The following is a 14,811-nucleotide window of genomic DNA, read 5'->3' as shown; positions in this document are numbered from 1 at the left end:
GGATTCTCCAGGCAAGAATACTGGAGTGGGTTGACATTTCCTTCTCCAAAGCATGAAAGTGAAAAGTGAAAGTGAAGTCACTCAGTCGTGTCCAACTCAGCGACCCTATGGACTGAAGCCTGCCAGGCTCCTCCGTCCATGGGATTTTCAAGGCAAAAGAGTACTGGAGTGGGGTGCCATTGCCTTCTCCCCACCCTTCCTTAGAGGCATATAAATAAACATAGCTCAAGGCCACACTCTGGACCACTTCTCCTCAAGTTATTTGGCCAGAGCTATTTATATAATTTTAAAAGCTTTCAAGTATTTTCCAAAATTGCAAATTTCAGTGATAAACTCCTTCTACCTTAGAACCAGCAAAGTAATTTTTACAGATATGAATATGCAAGCAGATTTTAAATGGATCTTAGCAAAAAATTTTGAAGACCCACTTCTTTGGCCAAAGATACAAATGACAGACACTCTTTCAATTTTGGCACCAAACTTCTGATCTCCCAGTATTTGTGACTGGCATAATCACTTTATTTTGAAAGTCAGGCTCTGAAAAACAATGCGGAGAACTTTTGATAGTCTACCTTTGCTTCATGAGAACTATCAGAAAAAAATAACATACTGCACTAAAAATTTTGTTGTGAGTAACCTAGCTGTTAGACTCCAGACTGGATGATTTGGTACATTTCAGCCTCTTTTCCTTTTGATACCATGTAGAACTCAGCTTTTTTTGTTTTAATAGTACCCAGAAAAAAAAAAAAAGAAACACAATGTTATATAAATGGTTAAGAAGATTTCATCATAGTTTTCTTATAGATGGCTTATTTTAGTTTTGTTCCCTAGGACACAAGTTATAAATGCTATGAATGGTACAAAAGTAGAGCAAAATACAATGTGAAAAGAGAATATTATCTCTTCTGTTCTCAAGTCACTTTCTATGTATTTCTGTTATGCACACATAGTGTGATATTTATCTATGTTATATTCCCAGTAAACTAAGCTCTGGGAAAACAGAGAACAAGCCTTGCTCTTCCTTGTTTTTCTAGGACCTGGCTCTTAGTAGATATTCGAATATTTATTAAATAAATATGAATCAAGTATTTCACTTCCCTTGTTAGTTAGTTGTCAACAGGACTAAAATTGAAAAACATAAATGAATTGAATACATTTTTATCTTGTCTAGTAACAAGATGAATAAAAGCCATCTCAGGAAAATATCTAGACCAGCCCTTCACAACCAGGATTCCTCAAGAGAATTAAGTCCTACAGGAAGTGATTTAAGTAACTGCTTACTTCCAAGGATGGTACATTTTGGATGCATAGAAGAGAAGTTAATTCATTACATACTACAGGTGCCTTAGGAATTAAGGGTTAATTCTGTTGAACTACAGTTGAGAAGGGCTGGTATTGACTGTTACTGTACAAATTGAAACTATGAATATTAAAAAGACTTAAATCAGTTTTCAGTCTGACCTTAGGAAGGATAATGTCACATATTGATTAAGCAAATCTGTTAATGAGCTGGTAAAATGTTTAATGATTAGCCTAGTATCTAAAGCCACGATGTCCTAGAAGGCAGAACCTCCTAACGCATTGAAAGTGCTAACATTTTATTTGGGAGATGGAAGCCCAGGACAGTAAGGGAGAGAAGAAAATGAGTTTCAGGGAACAATGCACTGCAGTATGATGCAGTCTGCCACCCCCTCTCCCACAATTATGACCCAGGAAGAGACCCATCAGGTCCCTTGGCAGCCATGTTCACATGGCACATGGGATTTCTCCAGGAGGGCTGTAAGGAGTAACTGTACCCCAGGGCAGTTCCTAGAAGATGGAATGGAGTCAGAATTTATCTTTCCAGCCCCTCTTTCAACTCCATTTCTCTCTGTTTAAGGCTCACCCCCAGGGAAGCTTACCCCCATTCACTTCTTGGTTGCATAATCCAGCCCTTCAGGAGTCTCCCTCAGGACTCCAGATCTCCCATCTGTAGCATTTCATTGAAGCCTAAAAATGACAGGACAACCAGGTGAGGGTGCAGTAGCAACCAAGAGAGAAAGAAAGCAGTCATGAAAATCTTAAGAAGTCACATAATGTGCATGCCCTAGAGCAGCAACTTTATTCAGGGTGAAGAGTTTAGAATCCACTTTTTCCCTGGAAATCCAGAGTTGCTAAGGCATATGTGAAGGGGACCCTACTATAATAAGAAAGGATTCTTCTAAGACTCTCCCTTGGGTTTGCATCTTCTAGGGAAATGGCTCCAGTCCAAGACACACACTCTCTTTTTACCTTATCTTGGAGCAGTCTGGGCATTAGTCCAAGCTACTATTTTACCATATCTTCCAAAAGCTAAAATGCTGTTTCTGGATATAGGTTGAGGAAAGCACTTCAGCGAACTGTTTAGCTATGTTTGTTTTAAATAAATCTTATCCAGCTCACAATTTGCAGAACTATTCAGGCAATTTGTATTAAGATCTGGCTCATCCTTCTTTCACCTACATTTAGTCCCTTAGCTAACTCACCTACTATTGTTAACTAAGTATTTCAACTTACCCTAACTCCAGGAAAACTAAGCCAGTTAGGAGTTAATATGATCTCTGAAAATGTGTAGATGACCACAACTCTCAGTTGAATCATCTCTTAGAATCTTTTCTCCTACAACAAAACCTAAAAACTAGAGACTGCACAGATGTCTAGGAACATTCATTGTTTTTCAGCAGAAACTATATTCGTCAAATCTCTCCAGGTTTAGATTTACGTTGACAATTATATACATCATTCACTAGCTACCTTGTGGAACAAATGCACCTGCAAATCTTGCCATTCATTTTAAAGGTTAAATGTCAGACCCACCAAGTCAAATCTTCCACCCAGATTCAGTCATACACAATGAGTTATCGGTAGGGATCACAAAAGTTCTCCAAGGGTTACAAGTGTTTCGGATTTACCAGCCAGTCTCACTAATCTCTGATTATAATGTTAACAATCTCTAGAGCAATTACCCACCTTGGAAAATTTAGATTGAGGAAATACTTGTGTATCAAATCCATTAGGCTAAAAACGCCTAAGAATATTAAGTGTTTTCTAGTTGAAGCTAAGCAAATTGAAACAGTGCACTGAACCAAGGCATTGAGGAAGAGAAATTCTGTGCAGGATGCCTTGTGTAACTCCAAACCTGAGTTCTCTCTCAGTGAAGCCATTTTTTTGGCATCAGGCTCACTTCTGATCCATTAGCCTTCATCCATTTGAAGGACTCATGACATCATCCATGCACATTTGCAGTACTGAAGGTTTCTTTTTGTAGAACACTCAGCCATGTCGAGTCATTTATCAAAAGCAGCTGGCCTCCATTTACACTCTGATTTAGTCTGAACTGTGCCTAAGAGCTCTGCTATCACTACGGAGACTGGCTTATTAAGTTTCTGCTGAAATCTCTGCTGGGATGAGTGATTGATAGCCAAAGCTGCCCACCCTTCCCCAACCCATTCTTTCCCTGTAGCTTCTCCTTCTGCAACAGTAAGTCTATTTGGTTCAAATGTTTGTAAAAGTTTGCGTCCATCTTAATAGGACAAAGAGTATTGTGGTGAGATAGACAAAATACAGCCCTTTGTGCCAGTCATGGCTAGAAGGTCAACTATAACATGACAAATGCAGTTTCCAAGACTATAGAAGAACTTGTAGGACTGAAGTCCAGCTGATACATTCATGTGCTGTGCTTAGTTGCTCAGTCGTGTCTGACTATTTGTGACCCCCATGGACTGTAGCCCACCAGGCTCCTCTGTCCACAGGGATTCTCCAGGCAAGAATATCGGAGTGGGTTGCCATGCCCTCCTCCAGGGGATCTTTCCAACCCAGGGATCAAACCCAGATCTCCTGTATTGCAGGCAGATTCTTTACTGACTAAGCCACCAGGGAAGCCCACAGTCATACCGGTTGTCAAAATATTGAAATACTTATATATTTCTTGGTAAGTAGCTGCTCCCCCAAGCTTTCCACTGTACTCCCATATTCCCAGCACCCCCATTCCCCCGGGCCCTCTCCCTGGATCCTCCCACCATCCAATAATGAAGGAGTCAACCTAGTCCAGTACTCTGCTGCAGCATTAAAACAGGTATCCACCTTGACCCATCTTGACCCATCCATGCCTGAGCTACACCAGTTGTTGAGTCACTTGAACAGTATCCTGAGAATACATATAATTAGAAGCAATGGCCATAAAACTGTGGGGCCCTAAAGAATATTGAGAACAATTGATATGATCACTCTATGATAGATTTACTCTCCTTTTAAACATCTATTATCAATTTCTTTTGTCACTTAGCTGAACACCAGGGACTTTCCTTTGCTGTCATTTTGGTCCAGACCTTATTTTCATGGTGCCTATTGTGATTTCAATTACTTTCTCAAGGCAGTAACTGTACTTTGAATACAGTTATGTAAGAACAAAGCCCTCTCTGAACTGATGTATCAAGTCAAAAAAACCTGCCAATCAAAATTTCTAAGACTTCTGGTATGAATACCGAATATGGGCAAAGGAGAGTGGAGAGAAACTTTAAAAAGTGAAAATTTGAGTCTGAAAAAAAAATCTGAAAATTCTCCCTCAAACTTAGGCTACAGGAAGAAAAAATGGAGAAAGCCAAGACAAGCCAGCCCTCTGTGTAATCGAAAAGTAGCAGACTCCTCCAACTTCTAGGAATGTGGATGGCAGAGTTCACACGGTCCAACACGTGAAGGTATGTTTGTCAAGAGACCCAGCTTCTGAACAGACACAAAAATCAGAGTCATTGTCACCAAGGCCACTCAACAGCAAGATTTTCATAGAGTGCATTTTGAAATAAAATGAATCTGAAAATCTACAGACTGTTGTACCTCACAGACATAGCAGGGAGGGACATGAAGAAAAATTGCTGAAATACACAGGTTCTTGGGGACCACAGCTTTATGGGAAAGAAATCAAAGAAATAACCATCAACTGGGTCATCATGAGGTGCCACTAGTTTGGGTAAACTGCCAAATCCTCACCATAAGTACTCTGAGTACTCAGTCTTACTGCATCCTTAGGTGCAGTAAGAGTGCACCTAAGGATGAAGATCAGAAGACATGCTCCTGGCTGTGAAGATTTGTTAGGCAAGCCAACTGCACACCTATATAATAATATAGTCACAAAAAACTATACACAGTGGCCACTGGCCTACTTCATGAAGGCTGATTTTTTTGCCTTCAAGACATTCTAAAATCTAACTTGATGTGCTTTACTGTGGTCCCTCAGGGGATGGGATGGACCTTCATCCTATATCCAGCTCTTCTCAGAGTTTCCAAAACAGTCATACCATTTAAATATTTCCTTGAGACGTGTTTTCCCTTTCCCTCTCCTCCCTATCCAAGTAAAGATTGAGTCTAGGTGAGCACATTTAAATTCTGCCAAGTGTTTCACTCCCAAATCATATTGCCAACAGGAGAATGACTTGGACATGATGCAAAGGATGATGTGTAATTATAAAAATAACAGCAACTAACAATTATCATTCATTCAGCAAACATTTATGGAATGCCTCTTACATGCCAGAGGAGATAGTGAACGACAGGGAAGCCTGGCCTGCTGCAGTCCATGGGGTCACAAAGAGTCAGACATGACTTAGTGACTGAACAACAACAATTCTAGGCAATGAGGATACAGTGGTGAAGATCTGACATTTACACTGTAATGTGGAGGAAACAATAAAAACAACTGAGTAGATAAAAGAGAAGGCAGGTTAAGTTGTAATACATCCTATGATGTAATTACAGAGAAAGATGTGACAGTGGTAACATGTAGGGGAGAGAGATCCTCCACAAGCTGGGGTAGTCTGGGAAGGCCTCTCTATGATGGTGACATTTGAGCTGAGGCCGGAAGCCAACAATGCAAAGAGATGAGGATGAAGCATTTCAGGCAGACACAGCAGCAAATCCCGAAGACCTGAGATAGGAACAAGTGTTGCTTGTTCTAGAACAGGAAGAGGCCCATGCAGCTGGAGTACCGTGGTATGAAATGATGTCAGGGATGTAGTCAGGGGCCAGATTACCTAGGGTCTTGATGGCCTTAGAAGGAACTTGAATTCTCTTCTGCATAAAATGGAAGGAAGTCTTAAAGGATTTCAGCAGCGGTTCTGACTGTGGATATTGAAGGAACCATCAGGAAGAAGAGGAAGTTTAGTTGGGGATGACTGCCAAAGGTAGATGGCCACAGAGACAGAGAGAAGTGGCTGAACAAAAATTTCAGAGGCAGAACTGACAGAACCTACTGAGGAACCAGTTATTGGGAAAGAATGGCGGTGGTTTAGTTGCTAAGTCATGTCCAACTCTTTGTAACCTCATGGCCTGTAGCCCGCCAGACTCCTCTGTCCATGGGATTCTCCAGGCAAGAATACTGGAGTGGGCTGCCACAGAATGGAAAATACTTAACTGAGTCGTCACTGTATGTTGGGTACTGTAATAAACAAGCATTTGCATCCACTATCACATTTAGTTTCTCTTAAAGATGAGAAAACTTCAGCAGAGGGGTGAATAAGTAAATAACTTACCCATGTTCAGTGGACTATTAAGTGACAGAGCCAGGATTAAACCCAATCAGTCTGTTTCCAGAGACCTCACTCCTAACCAATACATTATATAATTCTAGAAATATTGATATCCTAGAATACTCTTAAAGTAGAGCTAGTGTTTTCCTATTGGACACATTGTTCCTCTTTCCTGCCCTTTTCCAGAGTTTAATGCTACAAATTTCTAACCAAAGAAAGGACTGTCCTCAGTTATACTATAATCTCAGTCAATTATACCACCAAATGTAAGTAATCTTTTAAACTGAGCTCTTAAAACAGTCATCTATATATATATATATATATATATATATATATGGGATTTAGAAAGAAGATAACCACAAACCTATATGCAAGGCAGCAAAAGAGACACAGATGTAAAAAACAGACTTTTGGACTATGTGGGAGAAGGAAAGGGTGGGATGATTTGAGAGAATAGCATTGAAACATGCATATTACCATATGTAAAATAGATGACCAGTGCAAGTTCGATGCATGAAGCAGGGCACTCAAAGCCGGTGCTCTGGGACAACCCAGAGAGGTGATGTGGGGAGAGAGACAGGATGGGGGTTCAGGATGGGGGAACATATGTGCACTCATGGTTGATTCATGTCTGCTGCTGCTGCTAAGTCACTTCAGTCGTGTCCAACTCTGTGCGACCCCATAGACAGCAGCCCATCCCTGGGATTCTCCAGGCAAGAACACTGGAGTGGGTTGACATTGCCTTCTTCAGATTCATGTCTATGTATGGCAAAAACCACCACAATATTGTAAAGTAATATCCTCCAATTAAAATAAATTAATTCATTTAAAAAAGTTATCTATTTTCTTAGTAGCTAAACCTTATACTCACCTGCATTTTTATTCTCTATACTTTCTCCAGATCAGTATCAATAAAGTCTTTACTTTCTTATATCATGCATCCTCCTCAGAAAACAACACTCAGTGAAGGCTGACATGTCACAGTCAGCTTCAATGCCAGCCAAGCAGAAGTGGCTGGAATTATTTCAATATCTATCAAGCAGCTGAGCAGCTCATGATGTGTCCAAAGCCAGTGCTAGCTGAATCTTAGGAACATCTGTTCTCACCATTTACCACCCTAGCCATGGACTGAGTTTCAAGCTCAATCACTAGAACTCTGAAGAAAGACCTGAATAAGCCCAAACCTAGCAAGGAGTTTGAGCCTTGGAGGAAGATGAACAAGCATGAACCTGGGTTCTCTTCATAGAACCCAGACTGAGACGATTAATCCACACGCCCAAACTAAAAAGAAATCAAGCAAAACTGAGCAGACTGGAGCACAGCACATCTCAAGAAAACCACTGAATTTCCTCTCCTCAGTTTTCTGCAGTAGTTATTAAGTGTTCCAATGTCTGAGGGCTAGCCCCATTCCATTAAGCAAAAAAATAACAACTTTTTCTTTGCTGTATACTTTTCTCCTGCTGTGAAAGTGCTGCACTCAATATGCCAGCAAATTTGCAAAACTCAGCAGTGGCCACAGGACGGGAAAAGGTCAGTTTTCACTAAAATTCCAAAGAAAGGCAATGCCAAAGAATGCTTAAACTACCGCACAATTGCACTCATCTTACATGCTAGTAAAGTAATGCTCAAAATTCTCCAAGCCAGGCTTCAACAGTACATGAATCGTGAATTTCCAGATGTTCAAGCTGGATTTAGAAAAGCCAGAGGAACCAGAGATCAAATTGCCATCATCCACTGGATCATCAAAAAAGCAAGAGAGTTCCAGAGAAACATCTACTTCTGCTTTATTACTATACCAAAGCCTTTGACTGTGTGGATCACAATAAACTGTGGAAAATTCTGAAAGAGACGGGAATACCAGACCACCTGACCTGCCTCTTGAGAAATCTGTATGCATGTCAGGAAGCAACAGTTAGAACTGGACATGGAAGAACAGACTGGTTTCAAATAGGAAAAGGAGTATGTCAAGGCTGTATATTGTCACCCTGCTTATTTAACTTATATGCAGAATACATCATGAGAAACACTGGGCTGGAGGAAGCACAAGCTGGAATCAAGATTTCTGGGAGAAATATCAATAATCTCAGATATGCAGATGACATCACCCTTATGGCAGAAAGTAAAGAACTAAAAAGTCTCTTGATGAAAGTGAGAGAGGAGAGTGAAAAAGTTGGCTTAAAGCTCAACATTCAGAAAACTAATATCATGGCATTGGTCCCATCACTTTATGGCAAATAGATGGGGAAACAGTGGAAACAGTGGCAGACTCGATATTTTGGGGCTCCAGAATCACTGCAGATGGTGATTGCAGCCATGAAATTAAAAGACACTTATTCCTTGGAAGGAAACTTATGACCAACCTAGACAGCATATTAAAAAGCAGAGACATTACTTTGCCAACAAAGGTCCATCTAGTCCAGGCTATGGTTTTTCCAATAGTCATGTATGGATGTGAAAGTTGGACTATAAAGAAAGCTGAGCACTGAAGAATTGATGCTTTTGAACTGTGGTGTTGGAGAAGACTCTTGAGAGCCCCTTGGACTGCAAGGAGATCCAACCAGTCCATCCTAAAGGAAATCAGTCCTGAATATTCATTGGAAGGACTGATGTTGAAGCTGAAACTCCAATAGTTAGACCACCTGATGCGAAGTACTGACTCACTGGAAAAGACCCTGACGCTGGGAAAGATTGAAGGCGGGAGGAGAAGGGGACAACAGAGGATAAGATGGTTGGATGGCATCACCAACTCAATGAACGTGATTTTGAGTAAACTCTGGGAGTTGGTGATGGACAGGGAGGCCTGGTGTGCTGCAGTCCATGGAGTCTCAAAGAGTCGGACACAACTGAGACTGAACTGAATTGAACTGACACTTTTTTCCAGTGGAGATTTAATCATAGTCACTAGTGTATTGTGACGTGTCAGGTTGTACCATGATACATGGGAGATTTCAATTGACCAGCTGTCTCAAGGTCATAATAATTTTCAAACTTTTGCTTGTGTAGACTTAGGGTACACTACATGTAGTAGAGTTTTACACTGCTGCAAAATTTGCTTTCTCCCTCTATTTAGTAATTTCAGAGGCTATTTTAATAAGAATTATATAGCCCAAGCCTTCTATAATCTTAGAATATGTCATCTACTTTTCTCCAGAAAAATAAATTACCAATTGGCAATCATATCCATAAAACTAAACTTTTTTTGCAAATTCTATATCCTTGAAATACTGAAGTCTATCAAATAATTTCTACTCATGAAAGACATGAAATAATCAACTTTTTCTAAACCTTTTCTTCCTTTCCTTTAAAATGAATTTCAATTTTAATCCAAAGATTTAATTTCAATTAGTTGTGGCATTTATATTTCACTAAATGAATCCAGAATCCCATAGATAAAGGTATGTTTAAACATATATAACAACATAAATATTTCCACAACCACTTGATTCTTATTAGTTCCTTCTCTCCTCTCCCATTTATTCCCACACAGTCCTTTCACAAACCTCTTAATTTAATACAGGGAAACTGATCATTTCTAACACTGAAGGATCTCTGAACATGAACAAACCAAACGCTATTTCAAAAGAAAACACCACAAAGAAAGAAGCACACTGTGTAAGTAATTAAAGAATGACAATGAGCATTCATATCCTCACATTCCCTAATCTACCTCAAAAAAGGAAATGGTCTGAGTCTCCAAGATTATCTTTCTAATTGTGTAAGCAGAATATTTCCATGTGGATGTCTTGTTCATTAATCATTTTATCATCGATTTATTCATTATTCCAAAGTTATTTGTGCGCCTACTTTTTATGCCCTTATGAGGTTTCATTCTCAAAATGGAGATAAGTGAACACCATTACATCTTAAAAATTAGGTTTGTGAGGAATGAGCTGTGTCTGGCATAGAAGCACCAAATGAAAACTAATAATGGGGCTTCCTTTGTGGCTCAGTGGTGAAGAATCTGTCTGCCAATGCAAGAGACACAAGTTGAATACCTGGTCTGGAAAGATCCCATTATATCACAGAGCAACTAAGCCTGTGCACCACAACTTTTGAGCCTGTGCTCTGGAGCCCATGAGCCACTTCTACTAAAGCCCATGTGTTCTGGAGCCAGTATTCTGCAACAACAGAAGCCACTGCAATGAAAAACCTGTGCACCACAACTAGAGAGCGGCCCCCACTCAACACAACTAGAGAAACGCCTGTGCAGCAAGGAGGACTTAGCACAGCGAAAAATAAAATAAATAAAAAAAAATTTTAAATGAATAATGGATGACAATGTTGGCAACAATGGTGGGCAATGGCAATACAGAGATAAATATTATTTTATTAATGTCAACTGCTCAAAGTCTAGCAGAGCAGACAGAGGTATGGCTATAATGGAAGTACAAGTGGCAGAATAAATACAGAAATGATATATTCTGGATTTTTGAGAATAACCCAAATTTCAATTATTCTGCCCCATTGGCAAATATTGAGTTCAAAACATGTCTCATTATCTTATTCATGAAATATGATTTTTATAACTGTAACAAAAACACAGTTGAAACAACAAGAGAACATTGAAGATGGATCAGAAACTCTTGCTTTTAACTAATGTACAGTTTTATGGATGAGCCTTAAGCATATGAAACCATTAAAAACCAAAAGCAAAGGCACACAACTAGGCTCAACTTCTTAAACCAGACAATAAGTGCTGAAAGGACTATAGGAATTCAGAACAACTTAATGGAGAAATTGGACTTTAAGGAGAAACTTAACCTTGAGTTCAAACTATAAAGTAGATAGGAATTTCATACAAACAGATGAGGTTACCAGGAAAAGGATGAGCATCAATACACTGAAGAAGACAGTAAAGGCACAGGTCCAGCTTCAGATTCTAAAACTGTTCCCTTGAAGATGAAAAAACAAATGTGTAGAGTACAGTGGGGGAGATACCTCTACTGTGGATACAGTGATCAAGAGTAATGTTTTCAGACAACATATCTATTTCCTAAAGGAGACTGAGAAAGGGAATTCACTGGTTCCTAGGCAGCTGAGTGGAAACTGGAGGTATGAAAACATTTCATTTAGCTGCAATTTTTTTTGCATTTATTCAGTACTTCCACCTTTGCAAAGTTCTTACCGTGTGGTCTCACTTGAGTCTCACCTGTGACCACAGCTAGTGACCAGGCATAAAGCAAGCTCCCCTTCTGGTTCTGGGCTGTGTCTACAATTCAGTGTTCACAGTCCTAAAACACTAGCTAAATAATCCACACTTCTACCTTGTTGAGTAAGAAAGCACTACTAATGGAATTAGGCTCCTAGGATATGTAAACTCTGCCTTGATTCAGCAATGACATTTGACTAATACTAAATAATCACTGCAAAAAATCTGCCTGCAATGCAGGAGACCCAGGTTTGATTCCTGGGGCATGAAGATCCCCTGGAGAAGGGAATGGCTACCCACTCCAGTACTGTTGCCTGGAGAATTCCATATTCAGATGAGCCTGGTGGGCTACAGTCCATGGCGGGTGGAAAAGTGTCAGACATGACTGAGAAACTAACACTCACTTTCACATTATAATCACTGATTGATTGGTTTCCTTGTTAAGTTTCAGATCTGATTTGAGGCTTCTGAAAGCTAAATAAGAGGCCTCATATCATGAATTCCTTCAGGTCATGAGTAGGTATGTAACTATGTTCCAAATGTATCCAGAGGTAAAGAACTGCCAAGCATTAAGAGTGATTTATTGTCTAATAATATAAAATAGTAAAGGCTGTCTTTTGATTATGGAAATTGACATACCATAATAGATGCAGCTCTCCAAGAATATGTCCTCCCATTCCCACTTGTTGGAGAAGCAGAATGCTCCCCCACCCACAAGGACTAGGAAATGTTTGGAAATGATGCATGTCAAGCAAATTTATAGTATCCCCAAGTGCTCTTTAGCATTTTGGTCTATAGTAGCTACTTTTGGCAAACCAAGGAGTCTGGCTTTAGATGAAGTTAACAGAACCATGTAGATCCAGAAGAGCCCTTCATGACCATAATACTGTGCCTTTTCCCATCTGGCAGAGAATAATGCCTTGGCTTTAAAGACCATCTTAATTCTGCTCTCTCCAAGTGCATTTATAGTTAAGGCTTTGACCCATTTTATAAATCCTTCCAACTTTCTCATCACTGCTTTTCAAAAAGGTAACTTAAATACTTATAGCCTAAGCAGTTTGCCCCCAAATCAGCTGGGGATCCAAGATTTGACTATAATAGTCATTTTGGGGAGCTCAAAAAAGGAGCTCCTAGAATTTATAGAGTTAGGAAAATGCCTCCTTAGAGAATGAAGCCAGTAAGAATAAATGCATATGGAGTTTAGACAGCTGTAGAAGCAGACACCCCTATGAAATAGCTTATAAGTATATTATGCCTGAAACTGGAGAGGTCAGCAAATATCCCCAGAAAAGTAGCTGAAATGTAGTTGATAGAAAAGTCACTAAAACCTACCTAGCATGGGGCAAGGATGGCTTTGGTGTAAAGTTGTTAAAGGTGATGTAATGGTGAAAATGTCTTCATATTTATCAAGTTCTCTTAAAGAAGAAACAACCCTAATTCAAGGAAACCATCCTTCAAAAATGCCTCCTCTCTTTGCTATCATCTGTGACATTTAGGCCTCTGATTTGCATGGAGGTACTTCATCAGGAGGAAGACGTCTAAAACAATGCATAACTATATATAATTACTCTGACAGATGTTGCTCATATCACAAACAGGGATTCTGATTTGCATGCCATGCCTTGTAGGTTTCATTAACAAGACCTTGTCTTCTGTGGGCTGGTCATCTCTATGTAATTGACAAATTAACCTTCTGGACCTGTGAAATTGAGGACCAGTTCATCACTTGTGATGCCCTCTCCAAGGTACTGATTCCCTTAGGGTCCTGTATATGGCTGCCAGACAGCTTCTCTCTGAATCTGTTCTTACCTGTGACAGTTTCAATCTAGTGCCCTAGATCAGTTCTTCTCAAACTTTAATGTGCTTTCAAATCATCTGAGAATCTTTTTAAAATGTAATCTTTTGTGGATGCTTAACAAATCAAGCAGAAACATTATTTTTTGCTGCAGAGAATATAAAATGTTTCGGTATACCTATGAAATAAGGGGGCTCAATGAGCTCTTGATGGTTTTGTTCTCTTGAACTGTTTATGATAGATTGCTATAGCAGTACTATCCTGGGAAGGAGTCTGAAGCTGTCTCAGGAAAGAGTGATTGATTAGTAATGTCTGCCATGTGTTTAGGATGGAAAAAACACAGCAGATATGTCACATATTAAAAATGCTGTATAGATAATCTTTGAACTTCCTAACTTCCCATGATTCTTGGATTTCGCAGCAGTATTTTAGATATCTTGGGAAAGAGAAATTTTTCTTTGAATAATGAAAACAAGCCATCTAGAATCCCAATATCCAACATTTGTGAGTGTGTAACAGAAACAGCTGTTAAGCCCAGACTTTTGAAAGTTCATACTTTCTCTAGGGAAACTCCAAAAATAACACATACCTCTGGCTCACTGCCTCTGCTAGAGTGGTACTACAGCTTTGTCTGTGTGATCAGGAGCGAAAGGGATGTGTCTATCACACTGCTAGAGTTTCCAAGAGCTTCTATAAAACAAATTAGTTAAATTTTAATGAGACATGGAAAAGATCCAGGTAAAACAGAATAAGTTGTGAAAAGCTAAAGAGAAGTTCCTCTTTCCTTCTTAAATTCTTCTTGTAGTTATTCAAGTCAATTTAACATATAGTAAGATCCAGTAGAAACAAATCACAAATGTCTAATGTTAATTGTCATATCCATTTGATGGGATGTTATCCAGCCATCAAAATTGTTTATGAAAAATCTGTAGTAACAATGCAGAATACACTTGTTCTAGGGTAAGAGATAAAGATAAACATGTTCGCAACTGTTAAACGATGCACAACTGTGCATCTTTTGTATCAGTTCTTTTCAATCACTTTGTTCACTTTGCCTTAATGTTGTTGCATTGCTTCTATAATTAACAAGGCAAACATCTCTTTAAATCAAACATAATAAGTTTTTTAAAAATGATTTATTGACTTTTGTGAAAGCATGAAGATACACATGTAAAAGTTTGCGACAATATTAAGGCTAAGTGAACAATAAGCATATATTCACCTATAATGTCACTTCTTGGAGATATGGCCATTTTACTTTTAATGTAGTATCATAAACACACTTTGAAGTTTGAAATTTTAAAAATTACACCTTCTAAGGGGGACAA

At 39.2% G+C, this 14,811-nt stretch overlaps 1 long non-coding RNA gene across 1 annotated transcript in view; it reads right to left on the bottom strand.

The window, feature by feature from the left end:
- Positions 1-14,811, bottom strand: part of LOC145513401 (uncharacterized) — a 189,993-nt gene that overhangs the window by 111,963 nt on the left and 63,219 nt on the right. Inside the window, exons 2-3 of the long non-coding RNA XR_014059368.1 lie at positions 14,073-14,173; positions 1,902-1,989 (exon numbers count right to left, since the gene is read on the bottom strand). This is a non-coding gene — a long non-coding RNA (uncharacterized LOC145513401). The remainder of the gene's footprint in view (positions 1-1,901; positions 1,990-14,072; positions 14,174-14,811) is intronic.

This window comes from Giraffa tippelskirchi, chromosome 7 (genome assembly GCF_054371585.1).
Source record: "Giraffa tippelskirchi isolate mGirTip1 chromosome 7, T2T-mGirTip1v1.2.pri, whole genome shotgun sequence".
Lineage (NCBI taxonomy): Eukaryota > Metazoa > Chordata > Mammalia > Artiodactyla > Giraffidae > Giraffa > Giraffa tippelskirchi.
This window is presented reverse-complemented; position numbering and strand designations above follow the sequence as displayed.